Source organism: Mustela nivalis, assembly GCF_964662115.1.
Source record: "Mustela nivalis genome assembly, contig: HAP1_SCAFFOLD_1825, whole genome shotgun sequence".
Taxonomy (NCBI): Eukaryota; Metazoa; Chordata; class Mammalia; order Carnivora; family Mustelidae; genus Mustela; species Mustela nivalis.
This window is the reverse complement of record NW_028134839.1, coordinates 15,879-42,707: the sequence shown is the minus strand read 5'-3', so window position 1 is coordinate 42,707 and position 26,829 is coordinate 15,879. Positions and strand designations below refer to the sequence as shown.

General features: G+C 57.6%; 1 long non-coding RNA gene and 1 gene segment (V, D, J or C); both read right to left on the bottom strand.

The window, feature by feature from the left end:
* Positions 1-26,829, bottom strand: part of LOC309858064 (Ig gamma chain C region-like) — a 64,883-nt gene that overhangs the window by 24,414 nt on the left and 13,640 nt on the right.
* Positions 8,601-15,248, bottom strand: LOC309858068. The gene is made up of 2 exons (XR_014308032.1): positions 11,615-15,248; positions 8,601-10,015 (listed from the first exon to the last, which is right to left on the bottom strand). It is a non-coding gene; the product is annotated as an uncharacterized lncRNA (long non-coding RNA).

Below are 26,829 nucleotides of genomic sequence, written 5' to 3'. Positions count from 1 at the left end.
TAAAATAGGTTTCTTGGAGGCAACATATAGATGGGTTTTGTTTTTTTATCCATTCTGATACCCTGTGTCTTTTGACAGGGGCATTTAGCCCATTCACATTCAGGGTAACTATTGAGAGATATGAATTTAGTGCCATTGTATTGCCTGTAAGGTGACTGTTACTGTATATGGTCTCTGTTCCTTTCTGATCTACCACTTGTAGGCTCTCTCTTTGCTTAGAGGACCCCTTTCAATATTTCCTGTAGAGCTGGTTTGGTGTTTGCAAATTCTTTCAATTTTTGTTTGTCCTGGAAGCTTTTAATCTCTCCTTCTATTTTCAATGATAGCCTAGCTGGATATAGTATTCTTGGCTGCATGTTTTTCTCATTTAGTCCTCTGAAAATATCATGCCAGCTCTTTCTGGCCTGCCAGGTCTCTGTGGATGTCAGCTGCCAATCTAATATTTTTACCATTGTATGTTACAGACTTCTTTTCCCGGGCTGCTTTCAGGATTTTCTCTTTGTCACTGAGACTTGTAAATTTTACTATTAGGTGACGGGGTATGGGCCTATTCTTATTGATTTTGAGGGGCGTTCTCTGAACCTCCTGAATTTTGATGCTCGTTCTCTTTGCCATATTGGGGAAATTCTCCTCAATAATTCTCTCCAGTATACCTTCTGCTCCCCTCTCTCTTCCTTCTTCTTCTGGAATCCCAATTATTCTAATGCTGTTTCGTCTTATGGTGTCACTTATCTCTCGAATTCTCCCCTCGTGGTCCAATAGCTGTTTGTCCCTCTTTTGCTCAGCTTCTTTATTCTCTGTCATTTGATCTTCTATATCACTAATTCTTTCTTCTGCCTCATTTATCCTAGCAGTGAGAGCCTCCATTTTTGATTGCACCTCATTAATAGCTTTTTTGATTTCAACTTGGTTAGATTTTAGTTCTTTTATTTCTCCAGAAAGGGCTTTTATATCTCTCAAGAGGGTTTCTCTAATATCTTCCATGCCTTTTTTGAGCCCGGCTAGAACCTTGAGTATTGTCATTCTGAACTCTAGATCTGACATATTACCAATGTCTGTATTGATTAGGTCCCTAGCCTTCGGTACTGCCTCTTGTTCTTTTATTTGTGTTGAATTTTTCCGTCTTGTCATTTTGTCCAGATAAGAGTATATGAAGGAGCAAGTAAAATACTAAAAGGGTGGCAATAACCCCAGGAAAATATGCTTTAACCAAATTAGAAGAGATCCCAAATCCTGAGGGGGTAGAAAGGGGATAAAAAGAGGTTCAAAAAGGAAGAAAGAAAAAAAAAGAAAAGAAAAGAATTAATAAAAAAGAAAACAAATAAGAAAAATGTAAAAAAGAAAAAATATATATTAGACAAACTAATTAAAAATCGTTAAAAAAGCAAAGGATAAAAGTTAATAAAAATTTTAGCAGAAGAAGAGAAAAAAATTAAAAAAGAAAAAAAATTAAATTAACTGCCAGACTAAAAAAAAAATCACAGGGAAAAAGCCATGAGTTCCGTTGTTTGCTTTCTCCTCCTCTGGAATTCTGCTGCTCTCCTTGGTATTGAAACCGCACTCCTTGGTAGGTGAACTTGGTCTTGGCAGGATTTCTTGTTGATCTTCTGGGGGAGGGGCCTGGTGTAGTGATTCTCAAGTGTCTTTGCCCCAGGCGGAATTGCACCGCCCTTATCAGGGGCCGGGCTGAGTAATCCGCTTGGGTTTGCTTTCAGGAGCTTTTGTTCCCTGAGCGCTTTCAGTAGAGTTCCGGAGGGCGGGAATACAAATGGCGGCCTCCTGGTCTTCAGCCTGGCCCAGAGGAGCCGAGAGCCCAGGGCCCCAGTCTCCAGTGCGCCCTCAGAGAACAGCACCCAGCCACTCCCATCTGCCAGACCTCCAGCCATGCTCTGAGCTCACTGAGCCTGCGACCAGTTCAAGGTCACCCCGAGCTGTGAGCTTACTGTCGGCTCTGTCTCTGCAGCTGGCTTTCCCATTCCAATACCCGCAAGCTCTGCGACACTCAGACACCCCCGATCCTTCTGTGACCCTGCGGGACCTGAGGCCACGCTGACCCCGCGTGGGCTTCGCCCCCGTTTTGCCTCTGGAGCAATGTCCCTCAGCGGAACAGACTTTTAAAAAGTCCTGATCTTGTGCTTTGTTGCTCCGCCGCTTGCCGGGAGCCGGCCCCTCCTCCCGGGGTCTATCTTCCCGTCGCTTTGGATTCACTTCTCCACCGGTCCTACCTTTCAGAAAGTGGTTGTTTTTCTGTTTCCAGAATTGCTGTTCTTCTTCTGTTCGATCTGTGGATGGATTTTCAGGTGTTTGCAATCTTTAGATAAGCTATTTAGCTGATCTCCAGCTAGCTGAAGTAGTCAGAGCCTGCTACTTCTCCGCCATCTTGACTCCGCCCCCCCAATCTAAAATTTTATTTTTTAAATTTCTTTTCATAGTTACAGAATTCATTGTTTATGCACCACACCCAGTGCTCCATGCAATACGTGCCCTCCATGATACCCACCACCCGGCTCACCCAACCCTTGACCCACCTCCCCTCCAAAACCCTTAGATTGTTTCTCAGAGTCTATAGTCTCCCATGGTTCTTTTCCCTCTCCAATTTCCCTCAACTCCCTTCTCCTCTCTATCTCCCGATGTCCTCCATGTTATTCCTTATGCTCCACAAATAAGTGAAACCATATGATAATTGACTCTCTGTTTGACTTATTTCACTCAGCATAATTCTTCCAGTCCCGTCCATGTTGATACAAAAATTGGGTATTCATCCTTTCTGATGGAGGCATCATACTCCATAGTGTATATGGACCACATCTTCCTTATCCATTCGTCCGTTGAAGGGCATCTTGGTTCTTTCCATAGGTTGGCGACTGTGGCCATTGCTGCTATAAACATTGGGGTACAGATGGCCCTTCTTTTCACTCCATCTGTATCTTTGGGGCAAATACCCAGTAGTGCAATTGCAGGGTCATGGGGAAGCTCTATTTTGAATTCTTAAGGAACCTCCACAGTGTTTTCCAAAGTGGCTGCACCAACTTGCATTCCCACCCACGGTGGAAGAGGGTTCCCCTTTCTCCACATCCTCTCCAACACACGTTCCTTCCTGTCTTGCTAATTTTGGCCATTCTAACTGGTGTAAGGTGGTATCTCAATGTGGTTTTGGTTTGAATCTCACTGATGGCTAGTGATGATGAGCATTTTTTCATGTGTCTGATAGCCATTTGTATGTCTTCATTGGAGAAGTGTCTGTTCATGTCTTCTGCCCATTTTTTTTGGTGTGATCATCTGTTTTGTGTGTGATGAGTTTGAGGAGTTCTTTATAGATCCTGGTTATCAGTCCTTTGTCTGTAGTGTCATTCACGAATATCTTCTCCCATTCTGTCAGTTGCCTCTTTGTTTTGTTGACTGTTTCCTTTGCTGTGCAGAAGCTTTTGATCTTGATGAAGTCCTCACAATTCATTTTTTCTTTTGTTTCCTTTGCCTTTGGAGATATATCTTGAAAGAAGTTGCTGTGGCTGATATCGAAGAGATTACTTCCTATGTTCTCCTCTAGGATTCTGATGGATTCCTATCTCATGTTGAGGTCTTTTATCTATTTTGAGTTTATCTTTGTGTATGGCATAAGAGAATGGTCGAGTTTCATTCTTCTGCACATAGCTGTCCAATTTTCCCAGGAACATTTATTGAAGAGACTGTCTTTTTTCCACTGGATATTTTTTCCTGCTTTGTCGAAGATTATTGGAAGAGTCGAGGGTCCATATCTGGGCTCTTTACTCTGTTCCCCTGGTGTATGTGTCTGTTTTTATGCCAGTACCAAGCTGTCTTGGTGATCACAGCTTTGTAATGAAGCTTGAAATCAGGCAACATGATGCCCCCAGTTTTGTTTTTCTTTTTCAACATTTCCTTAGAAATTCGGGGTCTCTTCTGATTCAATACAAATTTTAGGATTGTTTGCTCCAGCTCTTTGAAAAATGCTGGTGGAATTTTGATCAGAATGGCATTGAAAGTATAGATTACTCTAGGCAGTATAGACATTTTAACAATGTTTTTTCTTCCAATCCATGAGCATGGAATGGTCTTCCATCTTTTTGTGTCTTCTTCAATTTCCTTCATGAGTGTTCTGTAGTTCCTTGAGTACAGATCCTTTACCTCTTTGGTTAGGTTTATTCCCAGGTATTTTATGTTTCTTGGTGCCATAGTAAATGGAATCAATTTTCTAATTTCCCTTTCTGTATTTTCATTGTTAGTGTTTTTGATGTAGTGTTCAATGATTCAGTAATTGTGCATAAAACCCAGTGCTCCTCAGAACATGTGCCCTCCTTAATACCCATCACCTGGTCATCCCATCCCCCACCCCTCCTTTCTGTAACCCTCAGAAACCTTTGTTTCCCAGAGGTAAGAGTCTCTTATGGATTGTTTCCCTCTCTGATTTCTTCCCGTTCAGTTTTCCCTCCTATCCCTTATGATCCTCTGTCCTGTTTCTTAGATTCCACATGTGAGTGAAACAGTATGACAGTTTTCTTTCTTTGACTGACTTACTTCACTTAGCTAATAACCTTCACTTCTATCCACATCAGTGTAAATGGTATGTATTCATGTTTTCTAATGGCTGAGTAATATTCCATTTATATATGAGCTACATCTTTTTTATCTATTCGTTTATTGATGAATGTCTTAGCTCCTTCCACAGTTTGATTATTGTGGACATTGTTGCTATGAACACTGGGGTGCATGTGTCCCTTCTTTTATGACATCTGTATCTTTGGGGTGAATACTCAGTAGTGCAATTGCTGAGTCGCAGGGTAGCTCTGTTTTTATCTTTTTGAGGAAACTCTACTGTTTTCCAGAGTGGCTGCACCAGTTTATATTCCCACCAACAGTGTAAGAGGGTGCTCACTTCAGCAGTACATATACTAAAACAGTATAAAAGGGTTCCCCTTTCTCCATGTCCTCACCAACATCTGTTGTTTCCTGTCTTGTTAATTTTGGTCATTCTAAGTGTTGTAAGGTGGTATCTCAATGTGGTTTTGATTTGAATCTCCCTGATGGCTAATGATATTGAATATTTTTCATGTGTCTGTTAGCCATTTGTATGTCTTCTTCAGAGAATTGTCTGTTCATACGTTCTGCACATTCCTTAACTGTATTCTTTGTTTCTTGGGTGTTTAGTTTGATAACTTCTATTTCCACCCCAAGTTTTATTGAGATATAACTGACCTTTAACATTGTATTGGATTCAGGTGTACAACACAATGATTTATATATGTATATATTACAAGATGTACACCACACATGTAGTTCACATGCATTACCTCACATTGTTAAATACTTTTTTCTTGGGATGAGAATTTTTACAATCTACTCTGTCACCAACTTTCAAATACACAGCACTGTATTATCAACTACAGTCACCATGCTGTATGTTCATTTAAAAAATATTTATTTGTTATGTTATCTTAGTCTCATACAGTACTTCATTAGTTTTTGATGTAATCTTCCATGAGTAACTATATTTGTATAATTCCCAGGACTCATTACAACACGTGTCTTCCTTAATACCCATCACAGGGTGAACCCATCCCCTCACCCTGAATCCTCTGAAGCTCTCAGATTGTTTCCCAGAGTCCATGGTTCATCTCCACTCTGACCCCCCTTCATTTTCCCCTTCCTTCTCCTAATGTCCTTCATGCTATTCCTTATGTTGCACAAATAAGTGAAACTGTATGGTAATTGGCTTTCCCTGCTTGACTTATTTCACTCAGCATGATCCCCTGTAGTTCCAACCATGTTGATGCAAATGCTGAGTATTCACTTTTTCTGATAGCTAAGTAATATTCCATTGTATATACGGACCACATCTTTTTATGCATTCATCTGTTGAAGGGCATCTCAGCTCCTTCCACAGTTTGGCTATTGTGGACATTGCTGCTATGAGCATTGGGGTGCAGGTGCCACGTCTTTTTGCCACATTTGTATCTTTGGGGTAAATACCAGTACTGCAATTGCTGGGTCGTAGGGTAGCTCTATTTTTAATGTTTTGAGGAACCTCCATACTCTTTTCCAAAGTGCCTGAACCAGCTTACATTCCTACCAACAGTGTAAGAGGGTTCCCCTTTCTCCACAGCCTCTCCCACACACATTGTTTCCTGTCTTGCTAATTCTGGCTACTCTAACTGGTGTAAGGTGGTATCTCAGTGTGGTTTTGATTTGAATCTCCCTCATGGCTAATGATGTTGAACGTTTTTCATGTGTCTGTTAGCCATTTGTATGTCTTCATTGGAGAAGTGTATGTTCATGTCTTCTGCCCATTTCTCGACTGGATTCGTTGTTTCTTGGGTGTTTACTTTGATAAGTTCTTTGTAGATCTTGGATACTAGGCCTTTATCTGTAAGACCATTTACAAATATCTGCTCTCATTCCACAGGTTGCCTTTTAGTTTTGTTGACTGTTTCCTTTGTTGTGCGGAAGTTTTTTATTTTGCTGAAGGCCCAGGTGCTCACCCTCACTTTTGTTTCTCTTTGGATGGAACATCTTTGGAAACACATCTAGCAAGAAGTTGCTGTGACCGATGTTGAAGGATTTACTGCCTGTGTTTTTCTCTAGGATTTTGATGGATTCCAGTCTCACATTTAGATCATTCATCCATTTAGACTTTGTCTTTTTTTTTATAGTGTTAGAGAATGGTGCATTTTCATTCTTCTGCATGGGGCTGCCCAATTTTGACCAACATCATTTATTGAAGAAACTGTGTTTTTCCATTGGATATTTTTCCTGATTTGATGAAGATTAGTTGACCATAGAGTTGGAGGTCCATTTCTGTGTTCTCTATTCTGTTCCATTGATCTATGTGTCTGTTTTTGTGCCAGTGCCATGATACCTTCATGTCACAACTTTGTAATACAGCTTGAACTCAGGCAACATGATGCCCCCAGCTTTGGTTTTCTTTCTTTTTTAAAAATTTTATTTTATTTTTTTCAGTGTTCCAAGGTTCATTGTTTATGCACCACACCCAGTGCTCCATGGATACATGCCCTCCATAATACCCACCTCCAGGCTCACCCAACCACCCACCCTGTCTGCTCCAAACCTCAGTTTGTTTCTGAGTCCACAGTCTCTCATGGTTCTTCTCCCCCTCCAGTTTCCCTCAACTCCCTTCTCCTCTCCATCTCCCCATGTCCTCCATGTTATTTGTTATGCTCCACAAATAAGTGAAACCATATGATAATTGACTCTCTCTGCTGAACTCATTTCACTCAGCATAATCTCCTCCAGTCCCGTCCATGTTGCTACAAAAGTTGGGTATTCATCCTTTCTGATGGAGGCATAATACTCCATAGTGTATATGGACCACATCTTCCTTATCCATTCGTCCGTTGAAGGGCATCTGGGTTCTTTCCACAGTTTGGCAACTGTGGCCATTACTGCTATGAACATTGGGGTACAGATGGCCCTTCTTTTCACGACATCTGTATCTTTGGGGTAAATATGCAGTAGTGCAATTGCAGGGTCATAGGGAAGCTCTATTTTTAATTTCTTAAGGAACCTCCATACTCTTTTCCAAAGTGCCTGAACCAGCTTGCATTCCTACCAACAGTGGAAGAGGGTTCCCCTTTCTCCACAGCCTCTCCCACACACGTTGTTTCCTGTCTTGCTAATTTTGGCCATTCTAACTGGTGTAAGGTGGTATCTCAATGTGGTTTTTTTTTAAATTTTATTTTTTATTTTCAGCATAACAGTATTCATTATTTTTGCACCACACCCAGTGCTCCATGCAATCCATGCCCTCTATAATACCCACCACCTGGTACCCCGACCACCCACCTCCCACCCCTTCAAAACCCTCAGATTGTTTTTCAGAGTCCATAGTCTCTCATGGTTCACCTCCCCTTCCAATTTCCCTCCACTCCCTTCTCCTTTCCATCTCCCCATGTCCTCCATGCTATTCCTTTTGCTCCACAAATAAGTGAAACCATATGATAATTGACTCTCTCTGCTTGACTTATTTCACTCAGCATAATATCTTCGAGTCCTGTCCATGTTGCTACAAAAGTTGGGTGTTCGTCCTTTCTGATGGAGGCATCATACTCCATAGTGTATATGGACCACATCTTCCTTATCCATTCGTCCATTGAAGGGCATCTGGGTTCTTTCCACAGTTTGGCGACTGTGGCCACTGTTGCTATAAACATTGGGGTACAGATGGCCCTTCTTTTCACGACATCTGTATCTTTGGGGTAAATACCCAGGAGTGCAATGGCAGGGTCATAGGGAAGCTCTAGTTTTAATTTCTTAAAGAATATCCACACTGTTCTCCAAAGAGGCTGCACCAACTTGCATTCCCACCAACAGTGGAAGAGGGTTCCCCTTTCTCCACATCCTCTCCAACACATGTTGTTTCCTGTCTTGCTAATTTTGGCCATTCTAACTGGTGTAAGGTGGTATCTCAGTGAGGTTTTAATTTGAATTTCCCTGATGGCTAGTGATGATGAACATTTTTTCATGTGTCTGATAGCCACTCATATGTCTTCATTGGAGAAGTGTCTGTTCATATCTTCTGCCCATTTTTTGATGTGATTATCTGTTTTTGAGTACTGAGTTTCAGGAGGTTTTTTTTTTTTTTTTTTTTTAATAGATCTTGGATATCAGCCCTTTGTCTGTACTGTCATTCACAAATATCTTCTCCCATTCTGTGTTTGCCTCTTTGTTTTGTTGACTATTTCCTTTGCTGTGCAGAAGCTTTTTATCTTGATGAAGTCCCAAAAGTTCATTTCCACTTTTGTTTCCTTTGCCTTTAGAGACATATCTTGAAAGAAGTTTCTGTGGCCGATGTTGAAATGGTTACTGCCTATGTTCTCCTCTAGGCTTTTGATAGATTTCTGCCTCACATTGATGTCTTTTCTCCATTTCGAGTTTATGTTCGTGTACAGTGTAAGACAATGGTCGAGTTTTATTTTTCTGCACATAGCTGTCCAATTTTCCCAGCACCATATATTGAAGAGACTGTCTTTTTTCCACTGTATTTTTTTTTCCTGATTTGTCAAAGATTATTTGACTGTAAAGTTGTGGGTCTATATCTGGGTTCTCTACCCTTTCATAACAGTATTTTAAGAGGCCCCATATCCTGCAGCCAGAGGACAAGTATTACTGAGAATGGGGCCTAGCACCCAATCAAAGAGTGGCAAGGATTGTAGCAAAAGCTGAATTCAAAGTCCCAGATGTGCCTCCCATGAAAGAAAGGATCTAGAGTGAAAGAGTGGGACCCCAAGACCTGGGATGAACACAAATGAATCAGGGTCTGGGGTCATAAAGAAGGGGAGGTGTGGGCCTCTGCACCAGGTGCAGACCCCATTCCACAGATGTGCCGCCATGCCTGAAAGAAATGACACTGTCCAGGTATAATCCTGCCATTGTCACCACATAACTAAGTGCACTTCATCTTTGGGAATGTGTTGGGAATTCTTTTATGGCCATAGCATGGAACAATGAATGGATGTGCATGTGCTGTAGGGCTCAGGGTGTGTGGGTTGCTGCAGTGGCTCTTCCCAATGCCTGTGCACCACCAGTGGGTCGAATTCTTGGTGGAGTACGACCATGGAGTGCATCTTTACTGATACTTATCTGCCCACTCTGTGCCTACAGACGCAGGTGGTGACACCTTCCATGACAACTGCGAGTCTGTCATCTTCCTGCGGGTTGATCCATTTCTTGCTCTGTATTTGGAGAATGTGGTCCAGGTGTGTGCACTTGGAGAGCTGGGTCATCCCTCTTCGTGGCCCCTAATGCTTTTTGCCTTAAAGTCTGTTTTACTTGAGATCAGCTTTCCTTGGGTGAATATCACCAAGCTTAACCAGCTTCATATTTTATATTAAAAAAACAGAACATAAGGGGTGCTTGGGGGGGCTCAGTTGGTTAGGCATCTGCTTTCAGCTCAGGTCATGGTCTCGGGAGCCTGGGATCAAGTTCTGTGTTGGGCTCTCTGCTCACTGGGGTGTCTGCTTCTCTCTCTTCCCACCCTAAAGCTCTCTCAAATAAATAAATGGAAAAAAGCACAAAACACAAAAACCACATTATACATAGAAATATTCTCTGCACACCACTGACACGCAAGTAGAGTGTCCAGCCTATTTATATTGGAGCTCGTAAGCTTCCTGTGTGTGGGGATTCATGTACTTCATCAGGTCTGGAAGGCTTTTGGCCATTATTTAATTATTTAATGGATTACATGCATGTGTATTTGTCTCAATATACTAGAAACCATGGATTCAAACTGATGCACCCAACCTGCCACCCGGCACAGGACCCATCCAGTTCTTTCCCTCTCGGGGAATGTGGGTCCCTCCTATCCTCCACTCTTCTGGGCGTGTTCACTCACCTGGTCAGCCCCTGGCTGTGCCAGCCTCTTGTCCCTGCTCACCCGGATACCTTCCTGTCATCTCCAGTGTGGAGGTCCCGGTTGTGCCCTCGGAACCTCCAGACCCTGCTTCAGACCTCACTTCTCAGTCTGGGTGGGGCTCTGAGCTCTGACTGTGCATGTCCCCACCCCTGCTGCCCCGACCTGCGCACCCAGCAGATTCGGGGTAAAGTGCTCAGGAAAGGAAAGGATCCAGGTTCAATAGTGTCCCCCCCAAATTCATGCCCAGCCACAGCCTGTAACTGCGACCCTATTTGGACATGGGCTTCTTGAAGACGTAATCAAGTTACGATGAGACTGTATATGAATCGGTGGGTCCTCCATCCAGTAGGACTACCGCCCTTTAAGAAGAGGGACATGTAGGCACAGCGACATGGGCCACACGCTATGTGAGGCAGAGATCGGTGTGACACATCCAAGGCCGAGGGATGCTGTTGTGTGCAGCCCCCTGAGGCTGGAAGGGGCAGGGGGTTCCCCTCGAGGCGCGGGGGGAGCGCAGCCCTCCCACACCGTGACACCAGACTTCGGGCCTCCAGGGCTGCGTGAGGCGGCCACACGGCTGTAGGAGGGGCCAGTCTCTCTGGTGGCCAAGTTCTGCCCCTGGGCGCTTTAAGATGACGCTGCCTTCTCGTGCTTCCGTCGCTCCTGCTGCGGCGTCGACTGCCTGTGTCACCCTGCCTGGAAGCCGGTGCAAGTGTCCCCTCGGGACACACTCACCTTCCTCCACGTGTCAGCTCGCTCAGTAAAGCTGGTCCCCTGGACCTTTTCTCTTCTTGACTCCAGTGTGGTAGCGCCCTGCTCTGGGGCTTCCGTGCCGTCTCCGGATCGGTGGGGTACGCTCATGCGTCCCTTCTTCTGTCTCTTGGTCAGCGTGACTCCCCTCGACCTCATGCACACCGCGCCCCCTCCTCCTTTCCCCGGCCCGTCCCCTCCGAGGTCAGTCCTTTTTAAGAAACAATTTTGGGGGCGCCTGGGTGGCTCAGTGGGTTAAGCCTCTGCCTTCGGCTCAGGTCATGATCTCAGGGTCCTGGGATCGAGCCCCGCATCGGGCTCTCTGCTCAGCGGGGAACCTGCTTCCCCCTCTCTCGGCCTGCCTCTCTGCCTACTTGTGATCTCTGTCTGCCAAATAAATAAATAAAATCTTAAAAAAAAAAAAAGAAAAAGAAACAATTTTGGACCTGCTATGCCTCTTGGTCCTTCTTTTCTTACCTTTTACTGAGGTTTTTGTCTATACAATGATTATCTCCTTTCTTGCTTTGTGTTTGCTCTCTCGCTCCGGCAAACTCGGGCTCAGTGTTAACTCGGTGTTGTCTCTTTTCCAGACACATAGGGCCGCAGATTCCTCTTCGGACGTGATGCGAGACGTGGGCTGGTCCGTTACGTTTGTCTTGGACTCCCATTCCCTCATGGTGTTGGCAGGGAGCTTGCTGTGCGATGGGCCCAAACATTTCGAAGTTTACGGAGTTGTGACCCAGGGCCCAGCAGATGGAGGTTTCTACAAGTTCCCGGTGTGCTTGAGCAATGACCCTGGACTTCTGGGTCCGGACCCCGTGAAGCCTGCCGGCCCGTACCGTGGTTCCGCTCTCAGGTCTCGTGCCCGCTCTGCTCAGGCCCGGACCCCACGTTGCCACTGATGCTGCTCCAGGGAGGGCAGCGTGACCTCTGCTGTGCCTGATGCAGGGGTTGTCCTCAGCCCCACGACAGGACCCGTCCACAGCACTGGTCGCAGCTGGAACCCCTCCCTCTCTGACTCCTGCTCCCAGCCTTGGCGCGCGCGGCCTGCCGCCAAGGTCTTCTCTTCTCCACACGTTTCATCCTTGCTCGTCCCCGCCGTCCCATGCAGATAAAGGCTGGCCTGTGCCTACGGTTCCAGATCCGAGTCCCCATCTCTGCCCTCTTCCTGAACACTGTCCTCCTGGGTTTTGCTGTGGGAGCCCCAAGCCAGCGTCCTTCCTGGGTGTCCAATTAGCTGCTCAACGTGCCGTCCGTGGATGGGAGCTCTTCATTCCCTGATCTCAGAAACTGGCAATTCCCTCCAAGCTGCGGGTCGGGAGGCCCTCTGGGCGCAGTTCTGCCTCTGAGCAAACTTGTCTGGTCTCCCTCCCACCCCCAGGAAGTGCTTGATCTGAGCCCTACTTTCCGCTGCCTCTGCCCCCAGACCACTGCCCTGCCCCCAGGTCAGACTTCTGCGGTGGTGACGACCGAAACCCCTCTGGGGGCTTCCTGTCCCCTCGGAGTGAGGCACTGGGTTCAGGTCTGCCCCAGGACCTTCTGCCTGCAATGTGGCGCCCCCAGGCCCACGCTGACCCCGCAGCTCCGCCACCCCCTCGGGAAGGTTCCTGGTCATCAGCCGAGTAGCAGCGGGCATCGGCGTCCGTGGCCGGCATCCTTGTCTCTTATGGGGCATTTGCTCGTTTCACCTGTGCTGTCCGTCCCTCATCGGGACGGTGGTGCCACAGTGCGGACACCTGTCTGTGTGTCCACCGGACGGCCATGTGGCGCGTGGTGGGCTGGCAAGAAGCAGCTGGTGGTTTGGAGCTGCTTTTCTTTGATTATCGGCGACTTTCAGCAATGTCGTGTGTTTTCTTGGTCATTTGTGTTCACAGGCCACTGGGAATGATTTCTCCCTTCCCCTTCCCACTGAAAACTTCCCCTTGAAGGTCCAGTTTCTCCCGCTCTCTGCAGTGTCCCTTGGTCCTTCACTGACCCGGTGAGGGTTAGCTTCATGGTTCACTTGACCAGGCCGAAGTACTCAGATGTTCCGCCAAACACGGGCCCAGAGAGTGAAGGTATTTTAAAAATGCGATTGGCCCCTCAGTCAGGAGGCGTCAAGGAGAGCAGACGGCCTCCACGTGAGGGTGGGCCTTGTCGAATCAGCTGAGAGCTTGGAGAGGAAAAAGGCTAAGGTCCGCAGAGGAGGCGGGGCTCTGCCTTCAGACGCCTTCTGACCTGACCTGCAGCGCCCATTCTGGGTCTCCGGGCTGCGGGTCTGTTTTACGGATTCTGGGCTCACCAAGCCTCCACCGTCACGGATCCAGTTCCTTAAAATAAGCCCCATATGTTTCTGTGACTTTAAAGCAGGACTGAAGCTTGCCTGTGGCACACACCGTCTGCCTGTCTGCCTCTCGGTCGCCGGCCGACCCCTCACCCGCCTCTCCCCCTCCGTCTGTCTGGTGCGCCTGTTCATTCTCCGGAGAGCTCTGACCAGCACTCTTCCTGACGTCCGGCGCTTTGGCCACTGGCCTCCCTCCTTTTTCCTTGTTCGTGGAGACTCTCTCCCGATAGATGTTTACTCTTTGGTCCGTAGGCAAATCTGCCGATCTTATTTTTTAAAGTTTCTGGCTCTGCTGTCTTTCTGAGAACGCAAATGCCTCCCCGCAGCCCCTCTGGTCTGGCCGTTGGTTTGTATCGGTCAGTAGTGCTGGTCCCGAGTTGGCTTTTGTCCGACGGTGGGAGCAGGGTCCTGTCTCCTTGTACTGATGGAGCCCGGCTGCCACCATCCGACTTCCAGGGGGACCGCAGCAAACCTGGGCCTGGCCGTGGGTTGGGAATGGTGTCGGGGCCTTGGCTGGAGAACAGAAGCCTGGTTTCTGCCCAGGTGCTGGGAAGCCTGCATCCACAAGCCCGGCGGTGGTGGTGGGGGGACAGGACTGGCTCAAACTTTCCCCTCAGACAGCAGGAGGGGGGGATGGGTAGGGCCCCACCCAGGTGGCTTGTGAACTCCACACGGGGACCCGGCTTGTCACACCTTGATTTAGTGTGGGCGGTGACTGTGTCCTGTTTACCACACAGCTGGAAACAGATGTTCCTGCCCAGGGCGGACGCGTCCAGGCGGACACGGTTGCGGTGGCTCGGGGGAGCTGCAGAGCGTGCTGGGAAACGGCCCTCCGCCTGCAGGTCGCCGGGCTGCCTTAGCGCGGGGGCCGCCGTGCTGGGGAAGGTCGCGAGCACATTGGTTGCTTGGAGGGAACCCCCCCGGGCCGGGCCCCACGGAGGCGGTCACCCGCCTCCAGCAGACAGATTTCTGTAGTTGGGCCCTGGTCCGTTGTTGCTTATTTAGGACAAAAGGGGAAGCCGCGGTAGAAGGCCGCCCCTGGGTTCTTCCGCTGCAGGAGCCCGCCGCACCGGCCGGAGGGGCTGGGGCTCAGGCGTGCTTTAGGGAAACAGAGCTCAGGGCACTCTGTAAGCATGTTTCCTGGACAGAAAGATGCTCAAACACTGAGCCTCTGGCCCAACCAGCTGCCCGGCATGCTCAGGGCGAGACGAGGGTCAGGGGCTTGGGGGCGGCCCCTCCCCTCCTGTTCTCCTGGGGCCTGCGGATGGGGCTTCACGGTGTCCACCCAAGGGCCTGGGAAAAGCCAAGGCCGTCCCTGGGAACAGCCGTGGTCCCACAGGGGCTTATCCGGGCGAGGCTGGGCTGGAGGCTCGGGTCTGAAGGCCCAAGTGCCGCCCTCCTCTGAGGCCGGCAGGACCGTTCGTGCATACTTTCTGCTACTGTGGACGTGGGGTGTGTGCCTGGGGCCTCGAGGCCAGGCTGGGAGGCGGGCAGAGCCAGGGGCGCAAGGAGGGTTGTCCTGGGCAGGCTTGGGTGGCTGGGCCGGGCCGGCAGGCTGGGTTGGGGTGCAGGAGCCCCTACCTCTTTTCTGGTGTAAAGGGAACCTTGATGTGTTCCCGAGGCTTTGGGACAGAGCTGTGTCCTCAGGACCCGGCCGAGGGCTGTAGGGGCGCGGCTCGAGTGGGGAGCTCTGGGCGGCGGGGCGTGCGGCGTGCGGCGTGCAGGAGGACGGTGGTGGTGACGCTGGGTGACTTCCGGGGTCCATGCGGCGGGAGCTCGCTTACAGAGAGGGCAGCGTGGGGGCGGGTAGGCCTGGGAAGATCCGTAAATCGGCCCCGCCCGGGGGCGGACACGGGGAGCCAGGGTGCTCGTGTGCGGCGGCGGCGTCCCTTCCCTCAGCAGCCGCTTGCCGAGCACCTACTGTGCGCCGGGCTGTGCTTGTGTGCTGGGGGTCGTGGGGGGCAGCAGGAAACACTGTGCTCTCGGCGTGGACCTTCTCGGGGAGCAGAAGGAGGAAACCAAGCGCACGGCGGAAAGGGACGCGCAGGGCGTGCGGGCCGGGGGCTGCGGAGAGGAGAGCCCGGCAGGGCTGGCAGAGGGCAGGGCGCGTCGCCGCCAGGGGCCCCGTGTGCCGATTTCTGGCGAATCGTGGGGGAGGCCAAGGCCTGAGAGGCTGCGGAGGCCAAGGCGGGCAGGGCGGCCGCACAGGACGCGACCGCGGGCGGGCGCTGCGGACACCAGGGCGGTGGGCCGGCTGGTGCCGGAGACGCGGTGTCCTGGGAGTACGCCCAGGGCTGGGATAGCGGGAGGCGTGTAGGGGAGGGAGGAGTCTGTGCTCAGCGTGCGGCCTGAGCCCCTGGAAGGGGGGGCCCTGGGCCGGCAGGGGTCAAGGTCAGGCATGGGCAGGTGCAGCCCCTCCAGAGGCTCTGGGACACAGCCCGTCAGGCTTTCGGGCTTCAGGAGCAGCAGCTCGGGCTCGTGGCCCTGCCTCCACTGCACAGCCACAGGAGCTGCCTTGCTCTGGGGTCGCCCCACCTTCTCCCATGGGCTCTGTGACAACACTGGCCCTGTTCCGCCAGGACCTTGAACGCTGACCCACATGCCTCTGCAAGCGTCTTTGCCCTGGAGGTCACGTGCAGTCTGTAGGGGTAACGCGTGCAGGTTTTGGGGGCTGAGTCAGCTGATCTCAGCCTGACGTCCGGCTGTGGCATTTTGGGTGTCAGGTGTGGGCTGAGCTCCCGTGGCGACATGTGGAGTCGAAGTCCGCGCCGAGGGACGGGGTGTGACCTGGAGCCGTGAGCTCGGAGGAGGGGGGTAGAGGCAGCAGGAGTGTCGCTGTGGACCGGCGGGGGTGGGGGCTGGGCTTGGCAGGCCCCCCTGCACCCTTGCCCCTGGCCAGTGGGTGGGGAGGGCAGGAGACGCAGGAGTCGTCTGCCGCTCTCACCTGCCCGCTGTGCCCCCTCCGTCTCCTGCAGCCGGGGACCCCGGGGGACAGTGGGACGGCCACCGCTGACCGTGTGCTGAGCCGTGCCAGGGTCTTCTCTACGTCCCCTTGGCACGGCGGCGTTCACCGCTCACCACACTCCACGTGGGCGTGGGCTCCTGCCCGCGGTGCCGGCCGGACGGAGACAGGAAGGTCGGGGTCGTCCCTGCGGCTGTGGGGCACACAGGAAGAGCTCTGTGTGGGGGCCGTCCCGACTGCCAGCCCGGCTGTCCTCTCGTGGCGCGTGGAGCCTGTGCGGGCCCGTGTCCGTGTGCACACGTGAGCACAAGAGTCCGCAGACCGGCCGTGTCCTGCGCATGTGCACGTGTTTGCGCTCATGTGTGTGCACTCGTGTCAGCAGGGGCAGAGGGCACACGTGCCCGGCTTGTGTCTGCGCACTTGTGCTTGGGTGTGGGCTGTGCTGTGCACACACGTACGCAGGGGCGCCCCGTGCGCATGCAGGGAGCAGCACCTCCCGTTCCCTTCGGGGCAGAGGGGCCTCACCAGCGTTTTCCCACAGGGGCGCCTCCCACGGCCTGCACTGCCGGTGCCGCACCCCAGGCCCGCTGTGAACCCTTGGACGCTTGCCCGCAGCCTTCTGGGGCCTCTGACCGGGGCAGATGCTGACGACAGAGACGGGGAAACAGGAGGCACGGAACGAGCAAGGTTGTTTATGGGGCCGGCCGGCCAGTGTGAAGGCAAGGGGCTGCGGTGAGGTCTGCTGGCTCGGGGGTGTGCGGGCTGCGACGCCCTCCTCTCTGGGCCTGGCCGCTGAGCTCTGGACAGGGGTGGACAGCGGTGCGCGGGGCGTGGGCGGAGGTGGGGCTGGAGTCCGGGCTGGGCCCCTTTGCCCTTGGCGACAGCATGGAGGCTGAGCGTCACTTCACCTGCAGTGAGAGCCCGGGGTCAGGAAGGGGGCGGGTCTGACGGGAGGGTCCCCAGAGGACAGGGCCCAGGCCCCCGAGTCCTGCCCAGCTGAGTCCGACGTGAGCAGGCGCCCAGTATCTGTTCCACCATAGGGGTCTGTGGCCCATGACTGCCGCACACGCCTCCTGCTCCCCGCGGGCTCCCTGGGCCGGCCCAGCCTGTCCCCAGCCCTGCACACAGGCGTGCCGTCCGCCTCACCTTGATGAAGGTGACAAAGCCGCTGTAGAGCAGAGTGAGCAGGAAGAGGGCGGCAAACGTGGGCCACAGCCCGCCCGTGTCCTCCAGGTCCGTGGCGTCCCCCAGGTCCGTGGTGTCCCCCAGGTCCGTGGTGTCCCCCCTGCTCTCGTTGTGGCTCTGGGGCGGTGGGGGCGTCGTGGCCAGACCTGGGGAGCGAGGGCACCGGTGAGGAGGTTCAGTCCCCCACGCAGGGGGAGCCGCGGGACGGGCCGCTGCTTAGGGACGCCCCCTCCTGACGTGGTGCCCTCCTGACGTGGCGCCCTCCTGACGTGGCCCCTCCTGACGTGGCCCCTCCTGACGTGGCCCCTCCTGACGTGGCCTCTCCTGACGTGCACCTGTGAACCTTCTCCCTGCCCGCACCAGGGGCTCCCAGAGCCCGAGGGGCCCAGCACCGAGCCACGCACAGACCGCACCCAAACACCCTGATGTAACAGTCCGCAGGACAAGTGTGTGCGGCAGGTGCATGGCACATAGCGGGTGTAGACACACGGGCAGGGCTGGCGGCGACCCGGGGCTGGGCAGGGCCCTCAGAGCGACAGGGAGCCCTCCAGGACTGCCTGGATGCCCGCGGCTCTGTCCCCCATGTCCCAGGGTGGGGCTGGTGCCGCTCTGAGCCCCTGCCCAGGGTGGGCTAAGGTGGCGGACAATGTCCTCTTCCCTGGAGTCAGGTGACCTGGCCCTCTGTGCGTCCCCAGCCCTCTCGTGGCTTTAGCTGCGCATGGTTTATAGGGTGTCTGTGGTGTCTCTGCTAGTTCCTGCAGGCCAGACTGTCCTTCCTTTTCTCCTACGTCCTAACTGGAGCCTCAGAAACCCCTTTGCTGTGGAGCAAGGCTGGGCTGTGGGGAAGGCTTGCGGCAAGACGCCCTCAGGGAGGGCACCGCGATTAGCAGGGGGAGGCCCGGGGTGGTGCTGAAGAAGCAGAAGGGCTCCGGTGTCGGCTGGGGGACCCCTGCCTCCGTCTGGACCGGGCCGCACGCAGCCCTCACACGAGGAGGGGGCATGTGTAACTTCACAGCAACCCTGAGGAGCCCAAATGTCCCCCAGCTGTACGGCCGCCAGTGTGTCAGGCCTGTCCCGCAAGCACCACCCTGTTTGGGAACAGGGGACCCGTGCTGGGCTGAGGCAGAGGACAGCCTGTGGGTGGAGGATGGGGGGAGCCTGGGGGTCCGGTGAGGACAGCAAGCAGCAACCCCAGAAGGAGCAAAGCCCCAGCTGCAGGAGGAGGGGCTGGGACCCTGCGGAGCCACGGAGGACGGGCTCCTTCCAAGGGGTCCGGGTTGCCAGAACCAGCCGCCCCCGCCTGGCTGGAGGAGGGGTCCTGGAGATACTCACGGGACCCCAGCTGCCCCCGGCGCGGCCCCACCTGCATGGCTCAGCCTGTAGTGGGGTGCTGAGGGCTGGGCCCTCCCAGAGGAGGGCTTTCTCCCCAGTCGGTCCTGGGGGCCTGGGGGCTTGGGGGCCAGGGGGCCAGGCTCCCTGTACCCTCTGCGGGGCGTCCTGTCTCCAGACTGTGTGACCCTGGCAGGAGGCTCTGCCCCTGCCAGAAGATGTGGCACGCGTGGCCTCTGGAGGCTCCGAATCTGTGCGTGGGCACCAGACGCACAGCTGTGGGCACAGGGTGAGGGCAGTGCTGGGCCCTGGAGGGGCTCGGCCACCCCTGCTCGCTCACACGGCCCTGTTGCACCCCTGCCCTGCTCCACATGTACTCAGAGACGCGGACGCTGGGAGGGGTCCTGCCACCGCAGGCGTAGAGCCACGTCCGGTGCAGGGGCCGCAGGGCCAGGCTGCCTCGTCGGAGCTGCGCGGTGCCCGCTGGGCAGGCCTGGCCTCTCCGCGTGCTGGGGTCTGCATGTGCTCAGGTCCCCGGTGTGCGCGCCCACACAGCTGGAGCCGGCAGCCGGGGCTCTGCACGGGGTGGCACCGCAGTCTCCAGCCTTAACGGAGTCCACACGGGGCCGGGTCCAGCCTCTCCTGTGACCTGACCTCGAGAGGCTGGGTCTGCGCCTCTGGGCAAAACCCACCTCCTGCTTGTAGGAGACGGGAACAGGAGGACGGTGGGCCTGGGCCTCAGGGGCCCACGGGAGGGAGGATGCGCAGGGCCAGGAGGCTGCTCTGCGGGCCCCGGCCGGCGGCACTCGGAGAGGAAGGGGGCCGTGAGCCGCGGCAGGCGGCCTGCAGCTGTCCCTCAGAACGAGGCATTTCCTGACATGTAAGCACGGGAAATGCCACTAGCTACCCAGCACGTTTAGACGTAGCCTCAAAAAACACACGTCCTCAACGGGCCTCTGGGGGAGAGGGTGACTGGTGTCCGGAAGGCCAGCAGCGGGGGACGCCGGGCTGCTCGGGGCAGACGCCGCCTGCTCCGTTTTCCCGGTGCCCCCCTTCCCTGGAGAGCACCTGTGGCCGTGGGCCGATGCCGTCGGATGTGCGGCGCAGCTACGACTGTCCTGCGCGACCGGACGCGTTCCGCCCTCCCTCTCGTTCGTCCGCAGGCGGGTGACTGAGGTCTGGCCTGCGGGTCTCTAGCTAATAAAAGTGGGGCTGAGGAGTTGTTCGGGGCGACCGTCTCTTCTCCGGTCGCCCCCGGCTCCCTCTCTCTTGCAGCTGACTGGTTTGTGCCTCATTCTTCTCCCGTGCGCCGTCAGGAAGCGGCAGCGGCCCAGGGCAGGTGGCATCCAGAGAGAAGGGGGTGGTGCCGGGAAGACGGGTGGAGGACCAGGAGTCCCAGCCTTGGGCGGGCAGGGAAGGCCTGGCCCCGGGACTTTAGGGGAAGCCTACTGGAGCAGTCCAGGTACGCTGGGGGTTAAAGAGCTGCCCCCTCCCTGGGGCTCCCTACGGGCTGCTGCCCACCAGGCTGCCTCCAGGGCCAAGCCGGGCTGTTGGAGCCGTGGGGTCAGTGCTACTGTGTTGGAAGGGGGCCTGCTGCCGGGGTTGGGCCGTTGGCAGGGTGTCTGAGCCCGTGGAGCCTGGCACAGCGGTCCCACATGCCCCTCACATGGCTGCCGTGGGCCTCCACTGGGTACCTCCCCCCACCCAGGTCCCAAGGGCGGCCAGACTGCCTCTCCATGAGCAGAAGGAGGGCGGTGTCCTGCTGCCTGTGTGGCCTGCGGTGTCCGGCGCTGTCCTACCAGGGCTTTGCTGCACTGGATGGGGCCACAGGAGGTCTGACAAGGGCCTCAGAGGGGGGAGTAAGCCCTAAACCTTCCCCATGAGCCCCCACCGTGGTGGGCCTTCGTCCCCTCTGCCCTGTAGGGGGCCTGCAGTCGGGGCCCGTCGTGGGGCTGCGCCGGTCAGATGTCCCCGGGCACCGAGGCCAGCACCCACTTCTGGGTCTGTCTGTTTCCCGAGGTGCTGCCTGATCTGCACCCAGCTGTGTGGCACATCTTGCTGGGAAATGGTTGCTCTTTGGGGCCTGGCAGGGTGACAGCCACCTTACAGCCCTCCGAGTCCAGCGCATGGCGTGTAGACAGAACAGGTGTCCAAGATGCCGAGCAGGCCGGCGTGGAGCCATCGGGTGGGTGGCCCAGGGCCTTGGCTGCAGCCCCAGGACCCGACCCGCTGGGCTCCGGGAGGGCTGTCCCTCCCCACCGCGCCCGGGCTGGGAGGAGGCTTGGACAGGAGCCATCAGGCCCGGGGGTGACTCACTAGCGTCCAGGCTCTGGCTGCTGCTGAACAGCTTCCGGGAGGCGTCATGCCTCACCACACACGTGTAGGTGGCCGGCCCTGGGCTCTGGGCTGCGAGGACGCGCAGGACACTCCAGGTCCAGAACGTGTTGTTCCCAGGCTGGGCCATGGGGCGTGCGGTGGCAAAGGCAGCAGGGTCCACCTCCGTGCGGCCCTTGAGCCAGGTGAGGAGGATGTCCGGGGGCGAGAAGCCCGACACCTCACACAGGAGCCAGGAGGCGGCTTGGCGCACGGTCAGGACGCGGACAGTGAGGCTGCTGGGCGCGGCGGCCGCTGCGGGGAGAAGTCCGATCATGCTGGGGCCACCCGAGGCCTGGGCGAAGCTGGGGGGCCCGCGGAGGGCCGGTCCCCACCCCCTCGGTGTCTCCGTGTGGAAGGAGGGGGAGCCACTGTGCTGGGCGGGGGCTGCGCGTGCGGGGCCCCAGCCTCCCCGTCTCCTGGACCCTGGAGCCGGCCTCACCGTGCTGTCCCGGTGCCACAGACGCCACCTGGGCCGGCCTGTTGGGCAGGCTCAGCCTGCAGGCAATGCTGGTCCCCGAGGCCCACAGGGACACGGGCAAGGCCAGCCGGCTGCTCAGGCTCTGGGAGCCGTTGGTGTGCTCCTCCCGCAGTTCCTCCTCCACCGCCCCGCTGGGGGGCGCCCCGGCCACTGCCCAGGACATGCGGGCCTCCTGCAGGTCATCCCCCACCGCCAGGCAGGTGAAGGTGGCCTCTCCCTGGAGCCACGGGCCCCGCAGGGGAGGCTGCAGCAGGTAGAGGCTGGGAGGGTGAGTGTGGTTCCGGCAGTCTGCCAGAGGAGAGCGACCTTGGTCAGTGAGGGGACCCCGGTCAGCGGTCAGCGGGGGACCCCGGTCAGCGGTCAGCGGGGGACCCAGGTCAGCGGTCAGCGGGGGACCCAGGTCAGGGGTCAGCAGGGGACTCAGGTCAGGGGTCAGCGGGGGACCCAGGTCAGCGGTCAATGGGGGACCCTGTCGGTGGCCAGTGGGGGGGGACCCCGTCAGTGGTCACTGGGGGACCCTGGTCAGTGGGGGGCACGCAGACCCTGCCTGGGAGTGGTGCTGTGGGCAGTGCCCGGCCCACGTCTGCTTCGCTCCCCAGGGCAGACCTCCCCTTTGTGGCTTCCTGGCCTCCCGCTGCCCGGCTAGGATGCCCCCGGGTCCCCCAGTCCACTCTTCCCCGCCTCCCCCCACTCTGTGCCCCAAGGAACTGGCCTCTGAGCGTAGCGTCCACTGGGCTTCCTGACTCCGCGGCTTGTGCCCGGGTGTGGCGGGTGGAGGACACTAGGAGGGAAGGGGGGGTGAGACCAGGGACTCACTGGGGCTGTGGCCTCCCGGGGCCCCCCAGCCTTCCTGCTCTCTGGGGTCCAGAGACCTGCCCTGGCCCCTCGTCGGCGCTCCTGAGTGGTCATGCCACAGTGACGCCTACAGTTAGGGTGAGGACGGCCGGAAGTTATTGGGCCTTGGGTTTGGGACACACGGGGGACCTGCAAGCGTGCTCTGCAGAGGGTCAGCCGTGAATACTTAGGTTAGCCGTTACGGGGTCTCTCTCCGTCCTCCCCACCCCCATCCTGCCAGAGCTGCTCGGGTTGCGGGAAATAGGCTCAGGGCTGTGGGCCGTGCGGCCCTCCCGGGGGGATGGTGCTGGCCTGTTGGGAGGGCTGGGCTCGTGGGGCCACACACCCCAGTCTGCCCCTGGGACGCCATACGCCCCTGGAGGCCTCTCCCCGGAGCTCTGCCTGGGCCTGAATCCTGGCCAGCCAGTGGATGCGCCCTGCATGGACAGGGACTGGCGGGGACCCCTGCCCCAGGCCGGGGGTATTTGGATCCTTGCCTGGAGGGCGGTCCCCTCTGGGTCTGACCGGGCTGTGCTGAGCCGGGCGTGGGTGGTGGAGGAAGATGGGGTTGTCAGGGGCGCGGGGGGCTGTGGAGGGGCCACGGAGGGGCCACGGCAGACCACAGCCTCTGCCCCAGCATCCCCAGGGCTTCTCTGAGAGCATGGCTTGCTGCCCTGCTTCGAGGAGCGAGTGCTGGACCTCTGCCGAGAAGCAGGCAGGGCGGCTCTGGCCCCGTGTGGCCCTTGGAGAGGCCCCTGGGTTGGGGGCAGCTCTCGGAGAGGGGCTCTGGCTGCGGGACCCCTGGGTCCGTGGTCAGGGGTCCTGAGCCTCAGGTGGCTACAGCTCTGTCAGGGCCACGGGGCCAAGTCCACCCTGCCGGGCATGTCGGCCGTGTGTCCTCACGTGAGGCTCTGGGACAGGCTCCCGTCCGAGCCCTGCCCTGGGCCCGCTGAGTCCCGGTGCTGGCCGGAGGCCCCACCCCGTCCGCTGTGCTCACTGCAGGTGTGCGGGGGTCTCCTGTCCACAAGGGGCCTGAGGGGGCGCCTGCTGGGCCCCAGTGCGTGGTGTGGCCGGTTCTCTGCAGACACCGCCCCCAGAGAAGTCGCGGAGGGCTGCCGAAGGCGTCCGACTGAGGGACAGGAAGGCAGGAGGGCTCCTCACCTGGGGCGCTGGGTGTGGAGGTCTCCGGTGGAGACGGCCCGTGAGCCGGTGGGTCAGTCTTCCTTTCCCAGGACTCTGAAGTCAGAGGGCGGTGGCGGGGGAGGGTCAGACGGTGTGTGTCCGGGTCGGGGGCTGCCCGGTGGGGGCCTGGGGACGGGGATGGCAGGAGGGTGGGGCGACTGGCCACGGGCGTGCTGGGCACAGCTGCCTGCATCGTCCTCGGGCTGGAAGGCGCGGGGCGCCCCGGAGGACGACCTTGGGGGTCTGGGGCCACCCACCTGGCCACGGGATGGGCTTCTGCTGCCGGCGGCCGGCAACTACGGCTCTGCAGAAGTGCGGGTCCGGCTTCCAGGAGACCGACAGGAAGGACAGCTGCGAGTACTCTCGGGCCCCCTGCGTGATCACGGTGGTCGTCTGCTGCCCCGAGCTAGAGACGACCTGCACGGACTCCACGGAGGGTCCTTGTGCCAAGCAGGCCAGGCCTATGGAGTCGCCTTGCTTCGGAACTTTACACTCTGAGACCAAGGGGAGCAGATGCAGCGTTTCGGTGTCTGGAAGACAGACAGGGCGTGTGAGGCTGGGGCCGCGGGGGTGCAGCGTGGTGGGGGAGGGGCAGGGTGCGGCCGGTGGCAGCCGTGGCCCTCTTGTCCAGCAAATGCAGCAAGGGGCGCTCCCCCCGCTGCGGAGCCCGTGCTGCCCTGCTGAGGGGCCCGGCTGTGGGTCCCCCCCGGGACTCCGAGGGCTGGCCCTGGGCCTTCCTGCAGCTGTCCTGGGTCCCCTCTGCCTGCAGAGAGGCCTTGGAACTGGGCTCTGGCTCCCTGGCCAGCAGGGTGGGCTCAGACACTGCCCTCCCTGTGACTGCCCCTGGAGCTCTGTGGCTTAGAGTCCAGGCCCAGGAGACTTTTGCCCTCATGGGAGGCCCTTGGTCATGTCCTGGGGTGGGGGGTAGTTCGCTCTGAAGTGCTCTGGGCCCAAGGGTGGCAGGTCCCTGGGCGGGGCTTCCTGGTGGGCCAGTTCCAGTGCCCTGGTCCTCTCCCTGGGGACCCGGCTGGCCAAGGGCGGCCAAACAAGGGTGGGGTCCCTGCCTGTGTCCCTGAAGGCTCCCTCGCCAGTCTGTGGTCCCTGCTCTCTGCCGAGCCCCCAGGCACCATGCTGCCACCGCACGACGGGACATACCCGTGCTCCAGCCGGCCGCCTGGGCCATTGCCTGCGCCCACTCCGCAGGCGCCCTGGGGTGAGGCCCATCTGTCTGTCCTCTCAAGCACCCAGCTGGCCTGCCCCTGCCTTTTCCGGGGGTTCCCCGGCACGACTGTCCCATGCACGTCCCGGAGCCCCCACTGCCCATACGGCGTCCCCGGCACGCCCTGCGCCGTGCCAGGACCCCCGCATGCACTGGGGGGAGATGCCAGGCGTGGTTGGCTTGACCCCCTTGTCCGACCGTGGCCGTGTTTGGAGAGAAAGTCCTAGTGGGCGAGTCAACGACTCTGTGAAGTGCTGCTGCTGGAGAGAGGCCTCCGACGCAATGTGCCCGTCCTCACGAGAGGGGACACGCAGCACACGGGCCGCGGGCAGAGAGCTGGGGACGCGGAAGCCAGGAAGGCCGGGGCCGCCCACGACCGGCGGCGGCCAGGACCCTGCCCTGCCCCAGCGGGAACCTACCCCCACACTGCGAGCCGGGGGTCGCGGCCCCCAGAGCGGACGCCACAGATGCCTGCTGTTGGGCGCCCGCGGGACACGAAAGCCGACGTGGGAGCAGGAGTGGCCTGTGCTGTGGCTGACGGCTGGAGACGTGCAGGCGGCCTCGGAGCCCCGGGGGGCAGGCACTCGGCTGGCCAGGAAACGCCGAGGGGTCCCGCAGGCCGCACATGGGGGCGAGAGGGGAGTCTGGGGAGGACTGAGGCGGGCAGAGCTGGGCGGACCTCGTGTCCACGCTCGGGGCGCGCTGCTGGGCTTTGCAGGAGCGGCCGGGGCACGTGGCGGAGCGACCCCACAGGGCAGCCAGACGCCGGCCGCTGCCCCAGGAGTGTGGGAGGAGGCGGCACCAGGAGGCCGGACGGGACACTTACGGCCCGCTGGCCGCGGGGCCGGGCTCTGGCCGCTCCTGCCGCCGGGCACCACGCGTGTGGTCCCATCAAGCGTCTGAGGAACCTGGGGCGGCGCGTGGTCGGTCCGGACGGCGACTTGTGCATGAACGGTGCGGGACGCCGACCGGGTGTAGCAGAACTTGACGCCAACGGGCCTGTCCGGAGGAGGCGGAGGAGGGCTGGCACTGAGGGCAGAGCTGCGGACGCAGAGGCCGGGGTGCGGGGGCTGCTGGCAGGGGCGCGGGGGGCCTGGGTCCTGGGGTGCGGCCGCCGCGTAGTGGGGCCTGAGCCGCTCGGGCTCCAGAGACAGAGCACGGAGCCACGCCGCATCCTCCGGAGGCTCGTCCTCTGCCGGGGGCCCTGCTGGACCCGGACCCCTGCCTCAGGCCCCCCTGCAGGGACGGGCCTGGGCACCTGCGGCTGGCCCGGCCGCCTGGGGGCACGCAGCGTGCGGGGCCTCCGTGCGCGGGTCAGTCACCCCGCGTCTCGCCTCTCCCTGATTCAGGTGCTCCTGAGGGGCAGCTTTCCATGTGGGGCGGCAGCGCGGGGCGACTGCGGGAGCGGCTGGGCCCGGCGTTCTGCACCGGGGAAGGATGAGAATTTCGGAGGCTGGGGGTGGACGGTTAGGGCTTGGGTTGAGAGCCCTGGTACGTACGGAAATCCGGTCGCCCCGGTGCCCTGGCGTGGGGCCTTGCTGGGGAACGGGGCCGCAGAGGCTGAGACCTTAGCCCCACCGACGGATGCCCCTATCAAAGGGGGGTCCGGACACGCGCAGGGGGACAGCGCCACGGCCCGAAGGCAGACGGCGCGGAGACGCACCCACAAGCCCGGGCGGCCGCCAGAGCCCAGCCTGGAGCAGACTGTCCCCCTGGCCCACGTGACTCTTGGCTTCTAGAGGTTTCCCTGCCCCCAGGGGTCCCTGGACACGGACTCAGCACAGACGCCATCGGAGGTGACAGC